Genomic DNA, 17,833 nt, shown 5'->3' on the forward strand with positions numbered 1-17,833 from the left:
CACGGGTTCAGCATTTTCAATATCTGCTCGAGTTCCTCACCACTTCAGCATTTTCAATATCTGCTGGAGTTCCTCACCGCTTCAACATTTTCAATATCTGCTGGAGTTCCTCACTGCTTCAACATTTTCAATATCTGCTGGAGTCCCTCACCGCTTCAGCATTTTCAATATCTGCTCGAGTTCCTCACCACTTCAGCATTTTCACTTTCTGCTCGAGTCCCTCACCACTTCAGCGTTTTCAACATCTGCTCGAGTCCCTCACCGCTTCAGCATTTTCACTTTCTGCTCGAGTCCCTCACCACTTCAGCATTTTCAATATCTGCTCGAGTCCCTCACCACTTCAGCATTTTCAATATCTGCTTGAATCCCTCACCGCTTCAGCATTTTCAATATCTGCTTGAGTTCCTCACGGCTTCAGCATTTTCAATATCTGCTTGAGTTCCAAACCACTTCAGCATTTTCAATATCTGCTTGAATCCCTCATCGTTTCTCCATTTTCAATATCTGCTTGAATCCCTCATCGTTTCTCCATTTTCAATATCTGCTTGAATCCCTCATCGTTTCTCCATTTTCAATATCTGCTTGAATCCCTCATCGTTTCTCCATTTTCAATATCTGCTTGAGTTCCTCACCGCTTCAGCATTTTCAATATCTGCTCGAGTTCCTCACCACTTCAGCATTTTCAATATCTGCTCGAGTTCCTCACTGCTTCAGCATTTTCAATATCTGCTCGAGTCCCTCATCACTTCAGCATTTTCAATATCTGCTCGAGTCCCTCACCACTTCAGCATTTTCAATATCTGCTCGAGTCCCTCACCACTTCAGCATTTTCAATATCTGCTCGAGTCCCTCACCACTTCAGCATTTTCAATATCTGCTCGAGTCCCTCACCACTTCAGCATTTTCAATATCTGGTCGAGTCCCTCACCACTTCAGCATTTTCAATATCTGCTCGAGTCCTTCACCACTTCAGCATTTTCAATATCTGCTCGAGTCACTCACCACTTCAGCATTTTCAATATCTGCTCGAGTCCCTCACCACTTCAGCATTTTCAATATCTGCTCGAGTCCCTCATCACTTCAGCATTTTCAATATCTGCTCGAGTCCCTCACCACTTCAGCATTTTCAATATCTGCTCGAGTCCCTCACCACTTCAGCATTTTCAATATCTGGTCGAGTCCCTCACCACTTCAGCATTTTCAATATCTGGTCGAGTCCCTCACCACTTCAGCATTTTCAATATCTGCTCGAGTCCCTCATCACTTCAGCATTTTCAATATCTGCTCGAGTCCCTCATCACTTCAGCATTTTCAATATCTGCTCGAGTTCCTCACCACTTCAGCATTTTCAATATCTGCTCGAGTCCCTCATCACTTCAGCATTTTCAATATCTGCTCGAGTTCCTCACCGCTTCAGCATTTTCAATGTCTGCTCGAGTTCCTCATCACTTCAGCATTTTCAATATCTGCTCGAGTTCCTCACCGCTCTAGCATTTTTAATATCTGCTCGAGTTCCTCATCACTTCAGCATTTTCACTTTCTGCTCGAGTCCCTCATCACTTCAGCATTTTCAATATCTGCTCGTGTCCCTCACCACTTCAGCATTTTCAATATCTGCTCGAGTCCCTCACCACTTCAGCATTTTCAATATCTGCTCGAGTTCCTCACGGCTTCAGCATTTTCAATATCTGCTCGAGTCCCTCACCACTTCAGCATTTTCAATATCTGCTCGAGTTCCTCACCGCTTCAACATTTTCAATATCTGCTCGAGTCCCTCACCACTTCAGCATTTTCAATATCTGCTCGAGTTCCTCACCGCTTCAGCATTTTCAATATCTGCTCGAGTTCCTCACCACTTAAGCATTTTCACTTTCTGCTCGAGTCCCTCATCACTTCAGCATTTTCACTTTCTGCTCGAGTCCCTCCTCACTTCAGCATTTTCACTTTCTGCTCGAGTCCCTCATCACTTCAGCATTTTCACTTTCTGCTCGAGTCTCTCATCACTTCAGCATTTTTAATATCTGCTCGAGTTCCTCACCGCTTCAGCATTTTCACTTTCTGCTCGAGTCCCTCATCGCTTCAGCATTTTCACTTTCTGCTCGAGTCCCTCATCACTTCAGCATTTTCACGTTCTGCTCGAGTCCCTCATCACTTCAGCATTTTCAATATCTGCTCGTGTCCCTCACCACTTCAGCATTTTCAATATCTGCTCGAGTCCCTCACCACTTCAGCATTTTCAATATCTGCTCGAGTCCCTCACCACTTCAGCATTTTCAATATCTGCTCGAGTCCCTCATCACTTCAGCATTTTCAATATCTGCTCGAGTTCCTCACCGCTTCAGCATTTTCAATATCTGCTCGAGTTCCTCACCGCTCTAGCATTTTCAATATCTGCTCGAGTTCCTCACCGCTCTAGCATTTTCAATATCTGCTCGAGTTCCTCACCGCTCTAGCATTTTCAATATCTGCTCGAGTTCCTCACCGCTCTAGCATTTTCAATATCTGCTCGAGTTCCTCACCACTTAAGCATTTTCACTTTCTGCTCGAGTCCCTCATCGCTTCAGCATTTTCACTTTCTGCTCGAGTCCCTCATCACTTCAGCATTTTCATTTTCTGCTCGAGTCCCTCATCGTTTTTCCATTTTCAATATCTGCTCGAGTCCCTCATCGTTTTTCCATTTTCAATATCTGCTCGAGTCCCTCATCACTTCAGCATTTTCATTTTCTGCTCGAGTCCCTCATCGTTTCTCCATTTTCAATATCTGCTCTAGTCCCTCATCGTTTTTCCATTTTCAATATCTGCTCGAGTCCCTCATCACTTCAGCATTTTCATTTTCTGCTCGAGTCCCTCATCGTTTCTCCATTTTCAATATCTGCTCTAGTCCCTCACCACTTCAGCATTTTCAATATCTGCTCGAGTCCCTCATCGTTTTTCCATTTTCAATATCTGCTCGAGTCCCTCACCACTTCAGCATTTTCAACATCTGCTCGATTCCTTCACCGCTTCAGCATTTTCTCATTCCAAACTACAAATACAATTTCCATGAAACTACATTACCCTCGAATCCTTGCCTTGCTTTGGTCCATTCACTCTGCTCTATCTGTATCCTAAAAGTCCCCTTTGCACTTTACAAACATTGGACACATTGGAATTGGTCATTCTAGTTCTCCATGCATTAATTGGACACATCTGCAGAAAACATGATTCTGGAGGCAATTTCAGTCTCTAAACAGGTAACGTATTCCAAGGTCTGGAACATTTTTCACATGCATGTGGATCCCTCCCCATTCAGGTGCAACAATGAAATATAAAGAATGTTTTTTTCTTAAAAAAAAACAAAAAACTTTTTAACAAGAAAAAGTCAGTATATTGAATAAAATAAATAAATATAAAAGAATGATAGATTACACGAAATTTGCTATCCTCTTAATGAGACTCAAAAGTAGTTGTTGAGCTCGTGCGTTCGAGCTTGGCATTTTGTCTGCCCAAGCGTGGAATTGCAGGCCTTTTGGTGCAGAAGGGCAAGCGAGTGTAATAAATGTTCCTGAACACGATCAAATCATTACCACGCTGCTGAGCATGCCGGCATGTTATTATGGATGGAGTTTTTCTGTCATTGTTGGTTGCAAACACAATGTTAACATTGTATTGTGCAGATGGACAAATTCATTCATGTTTCAATCACATGTAATTTGATTAGGGGGTGGGAGGGCAGGGGGCTCTTGTTCACACACATGCTTGTTCCATTGCACTAAAGACTGTTGTTTGATTTGCTCAGCATAAGCATATTGTACGTCATAATTTAAACCTTATTGAAGCAGAAGTTTAACCTCTTCCATTACACAGCGTATTCATCAGGCATCAGATGGTGCCACTATTCTGGCTGAAGTGAGCTGTTTGTGCCACTGTGTGCTGTTCCATTGCAAGTCCCGATTGCCCACAGCATGGGACAGACTGAGGAATGTGTTGCAGCACCCTGGAATTTGGGTTTTTAGTTATAGCCTTTGAATCCGATTTCTGAGGTGCACCAAGAATGCCCCCTTTGCCCGAGGCATCAGCTCGTGAAAGGCGCATTACGGAGAGTGAACGGTCTGCAAGCTGTGGGACGTAAAGAGAGTGAGTACGGGGCTCACTGTGTGGGAAAAATGGGGGAGTCGTGGTGGGAGCTTGGCGGACAACTAATGAATCTTAGTGTGAGGTCACGAGAATCCAGGCTCGTCCACAGGTAATATTTGTTCAATAAATTAGTTGTTTGTTTTCTAATGTCATTGGAGTCTGTCCGGTGTCCCACAGCACCGCTCGGCTGTCTGCTCAGAGATTCTGTAAACTAGTGAAGGGAATAATGTTCTGAGACGGACAACTCATTTTTTGAACCACAAGTAGGACTTTGACCGGTCTCATAAAGCTAAGGTGTACTCATTTAAAGAATATCATTGGATGTTTGACTGAATAATGTTCTCATTCAGAGAGGAGAAAGCACAGAACTCTACCGCAAACGGTTTCCCCAGAACTTAACACCCAGCCTTCAGTTTGCACACGTACGCCTTCCACCTTGATCATAGAGAACAGAGAGCATCCTGGAAAGATTTTGGCCATGCCAGAATTTACTTCATACCGTTATAGTGTCCTCCTCTTGCCTTCTGTTATTTGTTTGCATTCCTAATGGAATCGCAATGTACCTGTCAGTGTATTCAAAAATATCGTCAAAATACAACTCGATCAGACAGTCAGGTGTGATCAGCTCAGCCAGAAAGCTGCTCTTTGATGGAAGTGCATTTTACCTGCTTATGACATCACCTTTGCCTTGAAGGCATCTCTGGACACAGGTAATAAAGAATATCATAACAAGGAAGTGACAAGGACCTTTTTGAATGCGGACGTTTACCGGAAACCTGACTGCTACCTCAAAATATCAGCATACAGAAAACCAACCCACACAAACAGATTTCTGGATTTTAACTCCTGCAACCCAATCACTCACAAATGCTGTGTCGCATGGGCCTTGGCAGTTTGGGCATGGATGGTGTCATTTTCCAACGGATGCAATTAAACAAATTTGATTACTTGGAGGAGTCATGTTCAATAATGAGTATCGTAAAGGGATACTCCCTACCCTGAATAACCAAGCAAGGCAGAACGGAAGGAGACAGACATTTTTGGGTGCTGTGTGCTGCCATACAACTCAGGACTTTCCCAAAGGATGGCAGGATAGTACGCAGCACATGGATTGTTGTAGCATATAAGCTTCTACGCACCATCCGTAATGTCATTTCAAAGCTGAAGGACAGGGTATCAACTGGTGACAAGTCAGGAGTAGTTTACCATTCATCATGCAGGGATTGACAAGCCTGGTGTTGGCTTGGTGGTTAGAGTGGCTGGCTTGGGATCTTCGTGTCCTGAGTTCGAGCGCTATTGGCGGCTGAATTAACACCAGGTGGGGTTGACTCAGCCTGTCATACTTCCGAGGTCAGCAAAAAGAGTACCAGTGTACTGGTATGGGGCACAGCATCAGCGGCATTGTCGCGTCCCAACAAAATGATAGCTACCTGGCAGCTAAGCTACCATATGCAAGAAGAAGAAGATCCAGGGGCTGTAACCAATTCTAAATTAGTGAAACTGGAAGGAATTTGAAACAAAGGGTAGAATACCATGATCGAGCAATTATGCTTGGGAAGGTGACAGTCGGCCATAGTGTATTTGTCTACAATTTGGCCACAAACCTCAATTGAAAATAACATTTACTTTCTTCAACAAAAACAACATGGTATATTCGAGACATTTGAAGGGCCGAAGGACACTGAATCCCAAGAAGCATAGCTTGTCGCAGGAACACCCTTACACATACAAAGTGATATTAAGAATAAACTAGCATCCGTTGAAGACAAAGTCTTCGATATCCCCGCCATAGTAAATGAGGATTAACAAACTTATATTCCTGAAGCGTGTGCAATATGTATGTAAAGTTTCCCCTTGATCTGACCAGCCGTTCTGGAGAAGAAGATGTTTGAAGGTTTTTGGGTAAATTCAATATGGCCACCAAACCATGTGACCTATCAATTAGAAATTAACAAACTTCTGAAAGGATGTCTTGAGGAAAGTGTGTGTGAAATTTTGCCTCAATCTGTCCAGCCGTTCGGGAGAAGATTTTTAAAATTTATTAATTTTCAATCCAAGATGGCTGACGAACCATGTGACCTATGACATCATAAATTTAGGTTCTGCCTCCAATCCTGTAGTGGAATACGTGTTTTAAGTTTCGTGTTAATCGGATGAGGTGTGTTTTTCTATCCAAGATGGCCGCCAAACCATGTGACTTGTGATGTCATAATTTTTACTATGTATAGACATGATGGAAGATGATGGTTGCAAATTTTCGCTTCGTTAGGTTATGTGATTCCAGAGAAAACATTATTTAATAGTTTTCTTGAATCCAACATGGCTGCCAAACCATGTGACCTTGCAATTAGAAAATATCAAAAGGCACGAGTTCACCACTTGCTTGATATGTGTTCCACATTTCGTAAATATATCTTGAGGGGATTTGTAGTTAAGCTCCGGAAACGAAATGTGACGGACGGACGGAACTCGTTTCTATACGAAGTTGGCAGGGGATAATTATGAAACAACATCGGATTACATAACCGATATAAATAGACCATGGTATCAATGATACAAATGTGTTCATGGATAGTTTAGTTCAGCAAAGTGAATGAATGGATCAATGGAACATTGGAAGGCACCAGTGCCAGTATTCAATAGACAAATGTACAATGGATTTCTTTAAGGATCTATGTATAATATCGAGAGATCAATAATGTACAATTGATTTATTAAAGGATCAGTGTATAATATCGAGAGACAATAATGTACAATGGATTTATTGAAGGATCTGCGTATAATATTGAGAGATGAATCATATATAATGGATTTATTGAAGGATCTGTGTATAATATTGAGAGATGAATCATATATAATGGATTTATTGAAGGATCTGTGTATAATATTAAGAGATGAATAACGCACAATTGATTTATTAAAGGATCTATGTATAATATCGAGAGACAAATAATGTACAATGGGTTTATTGAAGGATCTATGTATAATATTCAGAGACAAAATATTTATTAAGTATGAATGATAAGTTATTCAATGACAGGGATTTTCTTAAACTATCTGGCAGATCATTGCACAGTGTCAGAGAAACGAATATTATGCTGAAGAGCAAGGGTTCTGTGTTTTGGAAAAGGAATTTAGTATCATACAGTACTTATAAATTTAATAATTCAATTCAAAAAGATCACATACTTTCAAAGGAAGTTGTGTGTTGATACATTTATCCATAAAATACTTTGCATCACAAAGTTTCAAAAGGTTGAAGTGATGAAATAAATGATTTACACAAGTTTTTTTTTTTTTCATTCTCCAGATATGCTTCAAAGGATTTTATTCCGCAATGCTCCCAGTTTATTTAGATTAGATTGGAATCTATTGCCCCCGAATAAATTACAGTATGGAAGATATGGAAGTACAAGTGATAAATAAATCATTCTAAGTATTGCATTTGGGAGCAAATAATTCAATCCATAGAGTATACTGTGCCAGTGTTGGCAAAATGGCCTAGAGGTATGCAAACTCACCTCTAAGCTGTTCAGCCTGGGTTCGAATCCTGACCCAACTATAAACTGACATCCTATGGTGTTTCACAGGCAGGGTGATTCATCAATGTGTGTGCCGTCCCTCGGATGGATGTTGAACTCTGTCAAATCTGCTGGCATTAGTTAGTGAATGTTAATGATCCCATGGTGCCTTTCCTGAAGAGTAGGTGATTTATCACCAGCACCATGGTCAAATTACAAATTCCTGCCCAACTACTGCTGGGAAGGCAATAGCAAACCACTCAGTATGGCCCTTGCCAAGAAACTGCTTCGGTAGCATTAACGCTCTGTAAGGAGTATGGTACATTAAAACAAATTTGTACATGTACATGTATATATCCATCCATTGGGACCATACTCTGTGCAGAGCATTGGTGCTGCCTAAGCAGGGTCCTTGACTATTGGGTACAATCCTGGACAAGTTGCCACTCTGACACAGGATACCAGAAAGCTGGCACTCATTTTGCCAACCTCAGACGGATGACAGGCAGAGTCAACCCCACCTGGAATTGATTCAACAGCCAAGGGGTATTTGAACTCAGGATCCTAGGATCCCAAGCCCACCACCATAACCATTAACCCAACACCAGGCATGTAAATGAATATTGTACCATATAAAAGGTATACCATCCATATGTACATTACTGAGCACATTTAAATGGGATTACGAATTATTACCGTCATAACGAGGATGGAGAGCTACAATGATCCCGCCGCCTCTTCCGCTCCTTCCAACTCTCAAGGACTTTACAGCTCTGGGTTTTTTTCCAAAATGCTCGAGAAAGTCTAAATAAATGATATCTAATCAGCTTCAAAGTTTCATTCCAAGTCCCCAAGGAAACAATACAAAACTTCACAAAAACCCTCATTTGACCCCTATCATTCCTATTTGTGAAGGCGGAGCGTTAATAGGAATTCTTGGACAATAAAGCAGAATTCAGGATCATGAATGTTTGGGTAAAATACAGGAACAATCATTTGACAGACAATTGATGCCCCTGTAATTGGTTGGTGAGTGTGCCAGAAGCACATTTAAGAATGGTGGTTTTGTTCACACGGATCTCAATGACATCAGTTGATTGCTTAGATTTTGGTGAAGATCTGGATCCTGATTCAAATTGTATAGTTTAAATAAAAAACACAAGGATGTGACATTTGGTGATGAGCTACAGATGTGTCCCAATAGTTGACAAAGTTCCTGCATAATCTGCTTTCCGTTGTCCTCCATGTACTTGGTGAAAACAACAGGCGCATGGGACCCATTGTAGAATTGATAACGATTCCATGTGTTTGGCCTGTTACATGTACAACTGCTTTCTTCAAGCCAGATCCTTACTCGCCATTCTTCTTTTTGCCAATGTTTCTGATGACATCCTTCAGTTGCTGTACAATGTTTTTTTTTGTTTTTTTTAACACGGGATCATGAATTTTGCCTTGCAACTATCAAGCGGAGTTCTTGTGTATATTTGTCTTCTCTTCAATGTGGACTTTTCTTCTTTTTGCATCTTTGGCATCTGTTGCTATGACATTGTGGATAAAGAGGTGCAGATTGCTTACAGCATGTGCGGTGGTTCTTCTTGGGCTCTCGAGTAAATATTTTACTCATCTACTCGCACGCATTGAGAAGATTTGTTTCTTTGGCATATGGGTATGTTTGTACTGAATTAAGAAAATTGATAGCATGTTAGTTCCCCCATTTCAAGCTGCGATGAGGGCATTAAGAGTCATTGATGTGAGGATTTGCACGAGCAAGGCAAATGCAGAAGGTTTCACTTTCTCGATGCAAGTCATGAATGAGCCATCTGGGTTTTTATCTCAAATCTGATAATGACTTGATAATTGTTCTGTTGAGATTGGCTCAATTGCCATGAGTTAAGAACCAAAATCTTTAATATTAATGCCTTTTGTCAGTCTTGGGCGGCCATCTGAATTATTTGGTCAGCCAGGAAAGGTCATAGCTGATGGTGAGGAATAGAAATTGCACATCATGAACCTTTTTCAGTTGCTCACTTTTTAGAAATAAAGATCGATTCATTTGATGATCCTTCTGGAGAAACGGGACTCAACTGTGATATTTGCCCGGGTTAAAAGATGAAACATTTGTTTGATCAGCATCTAATCTGTTCCATCTAAAATCGATCAGCAGAGAGTGATACAGCTCTGTCTGCCTATCAGTGAGGTCAGGTACTGAATGGCAGTGCGAGGTTGTCTGCAAAAAGGAAAAGAGGGCTTTCCAGAGAATCGGAGAGGTCAATGAGGAACACGTTTGGGCAAAAGACTGCCTTGCGGCACTCGGACCCCCACTCAGGGATGAGAGGAGAGGGTTGGTTCCGCTGTTAACAATGTGATGAATGCTTGTGTGGAGGAAGTCAGAAAGCCAGGTGTAAAGACGGTTTTATTTTCTGCAGGTAGCAAGCTTGGCGAGCAGAGAATTAGGCCATAACATGTCGAATGTCAGAGATATGCCAAGGACACGGTCCTGTCCTCTTGTTTGACATTTAAGACCTCAGACCATTTTAGTGATGGAAGCAGCAGTCCATCTCAAGCTTAGTGTCATGCTAAGCAAGTGGTCTATATGGTGCAGCAAGTTTGAGCATACTCTTGTCTAATCAACAGCTGTCACTCAAGCAAACACCAGCTAATACTTGAACAGCTAATACCATCAGATTACTACATTTGAAAATATAGTATAATTGGATATCATTGTTGGAAGTGTGGATACAAATCGGTCATTATCATTTGAAATTCAAGAAGGTTAATGCAAGATGGTTCCCCTCAAAAAACCTCATGTTTGATCAAAATGCAACTGTTGCAGCCATTACAACAATGCCCCCCAACATACTTCCAACAGGAAGAAGATACTTTCCCGATGAAGATTGTGATATGAGATCTGGATCATTTCACGTCCCAGATTGCATTAGTTCATGGCACAGATAGTTTTCGAGACAGGATGAGATGGAGACATTCTCGATCCTCGTGAAGAAAATATATCCAAAGTTCAGCAATTAGCCGGAATGCTTATGGCAAAAGTATTTTGGGACTTTAATGATGCAACTAATGTGGAATTTCTTGAACATGAGAAAACCATCATTGCACAGTTCCACAGTTAGTTGTTACGCAATGAAACGAGATCAGCAATATGCAAATGATGGAAAGGTATTGTTGCGGACCCGGTGTTGCGGGAGTACAACGGGGGGAAAATATCCCTGGTTTTTCCCCAGACTCACTGGGAATCGCAGGCCGGCGCACACGAATACGTTTGTGTCGCAGTGGGTTGCTAATCTACCACGAACGCCAATAATTTGACCACGTGACCCATTACCCTCCGTGTGACTACCGTTTAACTAGGAACATGTGGTCGCCTTCTCAGGGAATTGCACCCTTGATGTGTACTTGCGTTATTTACCATATCAGGTGCAGCTGAGCGGAGCTGCCAAGTACGCACTGGCTAATGAGCAGATTTTGTGGGAATAACTTCCTGGCTATGAAAAGGTGTGGACCATGCTAGACAAATGGGGGAAAAGACAAAAACGAGCTGGGTACATTTAAAATAGAGTAAATTAATTTTAACAAAGGGAGGAAAGTTATGAGTCACAGTAAGGGATTTATTCACAAATGTATAGCAGGAGAAAGCAAGAAATTCAAAGGTGTGGCAAAAGAAATGCAACATTCACAAAAGACGACACAGTGCAAATTTACCCCGAATACACTTAGACAATCTTAAATTACTTTATACATGACAGGTATCATCTCTCACACACACACACACACACACACACACACACACACACACACACACACACACACACACACACACACACACACACACACACACACACACACACACACACACACACACACACACACACACACACACACACACACACACACATCCGAGGAAAATTAGAGATAGCCCAGAAAGATAAGAGGCAGTTGAGGATTCATGACCTTTTAGTACCTGGTGTGACTGGGGGACCAGCGCAACCCAAACGCTTAGGAAGGGGGAGGATGGAGGAAAACTGAAGGTGTTTATGGTGTGAGTGAAAGGTGCGAGTGGTGCAGTGTGTCGTGTGGCATGGTGTGAGAAGAGCGAGTCAGTAAGGTCACTGAAAAGAACGGTTGTCCGGGACTTGCCCTTGCCGATTGCTCTTATGCATCCACAGTGGACAAGAGATAGATGGGAGAGAAGATGCATGTAAGAGAAAGACCTTAACAGAGTTGTGGAAGAGTCTCTAAGTGTAAATGTTGACTACTGGATGCAGCCGAACACTTAGCATCTGACCTGGGGGTGGTCCTGGCCCGTTCTGGCAATCGCTTGCTGCTCTGCCCTCTCCTCTTGGTCATGCTAACTTGTGGCAAGATTTGCTCGGATGCTAGAGAGCTCTCATATGGCCGCCTCGAGAAGTGAAGAGAAGTGGAGTCTGCTGCAGTCTGTTGAAGTCTCTGGAGTCTGGCGATATCTCCTTTTCATTGTAAACCTAATTGCTCCTTTTATGGGCCCTGAGCGAGGGAGGAGCTAAGAATCGGATCAAACCAGGCTGTAGATGTTTCCTAGCTCCCCCATTGGCATACAGCAGCCGCCCCACGCCATAGCCATTCCCCGCCAGGTCTCGGAATCGAAAATGGCCCATTTGACCTTACGCCAGGCCATGCATCGGAGCTCTGAGATTAACATGAGGCAAGAGTTTTCAGGAGTGCCCTCTGGCCTTGAACATGCGCTGACCTCCATTTAAACAAGGGAATTTAGGGAAATCCCAGCGCTACCCATACATCTTGGAATGAATCTCAGCGCATGTTTGCGCTTTGAGTTACATGCCAAAACACCCCGATCCTCATTACTCTCGTTCCTTCAGCATCTTCCGAGACTGTGGTGAGCGTCAAAGGGGTAGACGGAAGTTATGGCGGTTGTAGGAAGGTGAGAGAACGTTGTGGTGTTTGTGGTGAAGAGATTGGGAAAGGTGGCTGGAGATGTCGAGGCGTGGTGAAGAGATTGGGAGAGGTGGCTGTAGATGTGGCGGCGTGGTGAAGAGATTGGGAGAGGTGGCTGTAGATGTGGCGGCGTGGTGAAGAGATTGGGAGAGGTGGCTGTAGATGTGGTGTTTGTGGTGAAGAGATTGGGAGAGCTGGCTGTAGATGTGGTGGCGTGGTGAAGAGATTGGGAGAGGTGGCTTTAGATGTGGTGTTTGTGGTGAAGAGATTGGGAGAGCTGGCTGTAGATGTGGTGGCGTGGTGAAGAGATTGGGAGAGGTGGCTGTAGATGTGGTGGCGTGGTGAAGAGATTGGGAGAGGTGGCTATAGATGTGGCGGCATGGTGAAGAGATTGGGAGAGGTGGCTGAAGATGTGGCGGCATGGTGAAGAGATTGGGAGAGGTGGCTGTAGATGTGGCGGCGTGTTGAAGAGATTGGGAGAGGTGGCTGTAGATGTGGCGGCGTGGTGAAGAGATTGGGAGAGGTGGCTGTAGATGTGGCGTCGTGGTGAAGAGATTGGGAGAGGTGGCTGTAGATGTGGCGGCGTGGTGAAGAGATTGGGAGAGGTGGCTGTAGATGTGGCGGCGTGGTGAAGAGATTGGGAGAGGTGGCTGTAGATGTGACGGCGTGATGAAGAGATTGGGAGAGGTGGCTGTAGATGTGGCAGCGTGGTGAAGAGATTGGGAGAGGTGGCTGTAGATGTGGCCGCGTGGTGAAGAGATTGGGAGAGGTGGCTGTAGATGTGGCGGCGTGGTGAAGAGATTGGGAGAGGTGGCTGTAGATGTGGCGGCGTGGTGAAGAGATTGGGAGCGGTAGCTGTAGATGTGACGGCGTGGTGAAGAGATTGGGAGAGGTGGCTGTAGATGTGGCGGAGTGGTGAAGAGATTGGGAGCGGTAGCTGTAGATGTGACGGCGTGGTGAAGAGATTGGGAGAGGTGGCTGTAGATGTGGCGGAGTGGTGAAGAGATTGGGAGAGGTGGCTGTAGATGTGGCGGCGTGGTGAAGAGATTGGGAGAGGTGGCTGTAGATGTCACGGCGTGATGAAGAGATTGGGAGAGGTGGCTGTAGATGTGGCAGCGTGGTGAAGAGATTGGGAGAGGTGGCTGTAGATGTGGCGGCGTGGTGAAGAGATTGGGAGAGGTGGCTGTAGATGTGGCGGTGTGGTGAAGAGATTGGGAGAGGTGGGTGTAGATGTGACGGCGTGATGGAGAGATTGGGAGAGGTGGCTGTAGATGTGGCGGGGGGGTGAAGAGATTGGGAGAGGTGGCTGTAGATGTGGCGGCGTGGTGAAGAGATTGGGAGAGGTGGCTGTAGATGTGGCGGCGTGGTGAAGAGATTGGGAGAGGTGGCTGTAGATGTGGCGGCGTGGTGAAGAGATTGGGAGAGGTGGCTGTAGATGTGGCGGCATGATGAAGAGATTGGGAGAGGTGGCTGTAGATGTGGCGGCGTGGTGAAGAGATTGGGAGAGGTGGCTGTAGATGTGGCGGCGTGGTGAAGAGATTGGGAGAGGTGGCTGTAGATGTGGCGGCGTGGTGAAGAGATTGGGAGAGGTGGCTGTAGATGTGGCGGCGTGGTGAAGAGATTGGGAGAGGTGGCTGTAGATGTGGTGTGTGTGGTGAAGAGATTGGGAGAGCTGGCTGTAGATGTGGTGGCGGGGTGAAGAGATTGGAAGAGGTGGGTTTTGGTGTGGTGTTTGGGGTGGAGAGATTGGGAGAGCTGGCTGTAGATGTGGTGGCGTGGTGAAGAGATTGGGAGAGGTGGCTGTAGATGTGGCGGCGTGGTGAAGAGATTGGGAGAGGTGGCTGTAGATGTGGCGGCGTGGTGAAGAGATTGGGAGAGGTGGCTGTAGATGTGGCGGCGTGGTGAAGAGATTGGGAGAGGTGGGTGTAGATGTGGCGGAATGATGAAGAGATTGGGAGAGGTGGCTGTAGATGTGGCGGCGTGGTGAAGAGATTGGGAGAGGTGGCTGTAGATGTGGCGGAGTGGTGAAGAGATTGGGAGAGGTGGCTGTAGATGTGGCGGTGTGGTGAAGAGATTGGGAGAGGTGGCTGTAGATGTGGCGGCATGATGAAGAGATTGGGAGAGGTGGGTGTAGATGTGGCGGCGTGGTGAAGAGATTGGGAGAGGTGGCTGTAGATGTGGCGGCGTGGTGAAGAGATTGGGAGAGGTGGCTGTAGATGTGGCGGCATGATGAAGAGATTGGGAGAGGTGGCTGTAGATGTGGCGGGGTGGTGAAGAGATTGGGAGAGGTGGCTGTAGATGTGGCGGCGTGGTGAAGAGATTGGGAGAAGTGTTTGTAGCTGTGGCGTTTGTGGTGAAGAAATGAACGTAGGTGGTTGTGGGGATTTTTAGAAGATTTGTGGAGTGGCTATGGTGAGTGTTTTTACGTTGTGGTGAGCATAATGAAGGTCTGAGATGAGGTGGTAGTTGGATTTTGGCGCGCAGTTTGAATGGAAATTGGCGCGCAAATGCAAAGGAACCTTGCTCTGCTTTGCATTCCTAGCACGGTTACTGTTATGTATGCATGCTCGTGTGGTTTGTGTAAGAAGTAAAGTACGGTAAAGGAATGAAATATAAGAAAGGAGAGTGGATTAATAACCTAACTAAAAACCCTACGCTGCATGTTGGGTGCCATTGCCTCGGAGGAGTGCTGGTTTTACAAAACCCCAACAGTACACACAATACATTCTGATAGAATAAACAGTCCATGTCATCTTTGACCAACCCTTGTAATAATGTTCTACTATCTAACCCCATTTCTTCTCCTCTATTGATGTGTGTCTTCTTGGTTCTGACATTTCCTCTCCTTTATTGAAAAAAAACAAGCGGAGTTAAAAATATGAAATCGGAGTATAAAAAAAAGAAAAACAAAAAAGGCATAGAGTAAAGAAAAAGGATGACCGTACTGTGGCCACAACCAGCGACACAAAATATGTGGGACATGTGAGCTGGTGCCATCCTCCTCTGTCTTTCTCACCTCCTCTGTCCACTCAACTCCTTGATCCTTGCTGTTGAACGGCTCAGATTACATTCTCTAATCCGTCTCATTAACCTTGTGCAATGTCTGTCCCGTGTTCCCATAAGAATGAATAAGATTCAGAGTGATTCCGAACAGGAGATTTATCTTTATATCTGTTACCTCGTGTGTGTGTGTGTGTGTGTGTGTGTGTGTGTGTGTGTGTGTGTGTGTGTGTGTGTGTGTGTGTGTTTGTGTGTGTTTGAACGTGCATGCATGCGCGTCCTTCTCTTCCGCCCTCTCTGTTGCTATTAACCTTTTGCTCATAAAAACCTGAAAGTGATCGTTTGGGGTACGGATCTTGTCAGTCACCTGTGAATTGCTCGAGTGAGTGAATTGGCTTTAAAAATCTGGTAACGGGCTGATTGGGAAACGCGCATTTAAAATACTCTTAAAAGATGAAAGCACGATTGGGAAACACATTTGCTGCGCTATTAAAAGATTAAGTTGACAGCTCTCATCCATGTCAACCTCCTCCACAGTTTTATCAGAACGAGATGATTTGTCACAGGGTAACGGATAATTTAACTCCAATATGTGGCCATTCAAAATTTCCGTAATTTTTTTTTTCAGGTAGGCGCATACAGGCATAACTAAACTTACTAATAATTTTTATTGGACATCTGATTACATTTTTCAGGGTCCCTCATTGAGATTAACACTCGACCCAAGCAAAGCCAATGGACAAATGACGCAACAAACTCAGACAATGTATAATCAGCAGAGGCCTACAGGCCTAATGTGTTAGGCCCACCAGAAAACCAAGATGGTGGCCATATCATTTTGTTTGGGTGCCATGGTGGGTGGAGCCAAGTGATCAATGTGTGTGTGGTCCAGCAGCTGGCCGACCAATAGCTGCACATTTCAAAAATAGACCCCCAATCAGAATCCCAACAACAACAACAACAACAACAACAACAACAACAACAACAACGCTAGCAATGTGGAACTCTTGTAAACCAGAGACTTGTGGATGTAAAAACAGAGTAAAAAAAACATACAAACAAAACGAACACAGTAAATACTACAAGGGCACTCTGTAGAGGGCACATCTCTGCCACGCAATGTATGATCCACGAGAACATATCGGGCCCAATACATTTTTGAAATATCATTCTACATATCGTTTTTGAGCCCGATCTCACAATGGTGATGAATCATTTTAAAATTTGAGTACTCGGATCCGGATTCGGATGTTTACCAAAATTGAATCAGTCGTGGTCACACACCCAACCTGACCACTAAGTTTCATCCGAATCTGTCGCCAACTTTTTGAGATATCGTGCTATATATCGGTTTAGTCCCATCTCTCAATGGTGAAGAATCACTTAAAAATTTTTCAGATCCGGATCTTCACCAAAATCGAATCAGTTCGCCTTGTCACGCACCCAACCTGTCCATAAAATTTCATCCAAATCCATCCACAACTTTTTGAGATATCCTGTACACAGACAGAAAGACAAACAAACAAACAGAAAGGGGTGAAAATATTACCTCCTTCACCTTCGGTGGCGAAGGTAAAAAAAATAACGAATGGAGTAAGATGGTCTAGAAGCGCACACACTCGCCTCTAAGCTGTTCTTGACTCCCTTCTGGACTTGGTGATGACTAACTTTGCCGCAAATGTCTCCTGCTCTTCCATTGATCCAATTAATTCATCTGATCATGTGCTTGTAAATGTCAACATCACTCTGGCTATTCTCAGAGAGCTGCCTCAACACCGGAGAGTCTGGCAGTTCACTCCGGCAGATTGGCAAGGACTCCAAGCAGCCATTTCTCTTCAGGACTGGTCAACCATATCTACTGCCCCTGATGTTAACTCAGCCTTTCTGCCCATGGTATACTGAACTGAATCCTGTGGTGAGACAGTTGCTCTGAAACAACTTGCCTTCTCTTGGAAGGCAAACCCGACCGAAGGAAATCTTGGTGCATTCCAAAAAGTCTGCAACAAGTGTGTGTCCACTCTCAGGAGAGCCAGAAAACAACATCTGTCCAACCTCAAGAATGAACTTTCAAACTTGTCTCCCTTCTCTAAAACTTGGTGGCACTTGTTAAGTCTATATGTGGTGAATGCTCCCCTTCCACCCCTTCCTCCTCTTCAAATGGCACCATTGCCAACTCCGCTCATGAGAAGGCTGAATGCCTCAATTTTGTGTTTGCCTGCATATATTTTGTCCCCAACCCCTCACTCTCC

General features: G+C 44.3%; 2 protein-coding genes and 1 long non-coding RNA gene across 14 annotated transcripts in view; 1 reads left to right on the forward strand and 2 right to left on the reverse strand.

The window, feature by feature from the left end:
• Positions 1-8,411, reverse strand: part of LOC147019790 (uncharacterized) — a 78,459-nt gene extending 70,048 nt beyond the window's left edge. The window contains exons 1-2 of the long non-coding RNA XR_015061514.1: positions 8,334-8,411; positions 7,638-7,765 (exon numbers count right to left, since the gene is read on the reverse strand). This is a non-coding gene — a long non-coding RNA (uncharacterized LOC147019790). The remainder of the gene's footprint in view (positions 1-7,637; positions 7,766-8,333) is intronic.
• The window catches only part of LDLRAD2 (low density lipoprotein receptor class A domain containing 2), an 814,009-nt gene that overhangs the window by 406,414 nt on the left and 389,762 nt on the right, over positions 1-17,833 (reverse strand). The window lies entirely within an intron of this gene.
• HSPG2 (heparan sulfate proteoglycan 2) overlaps positions 1-17,833 on the forward strand; it is a 399,834-nt gene that overhangs the window by 82,618 nt on the left and 299,383 nt on the right. The gene's annotated exons all lie outside the window — the stretch shown is intronic.

The sequence above is a fragment of the Eptatretus burgeri genome, chromosome 9 (assembly GCF_056783735.1).
Source record: "Eptatretus burgeri isolate ZD-2024b chromosome 9, Ebu_testis_v1, whole genome shotgun sequence".
NCBI classification, from domain to species: domain Eukaryota; kingdom Metazoa; phylum Chordata; class Myxini; order Myxiniformes; family Myxinidae; genus Eptatretus; species Eptatretus burgeri.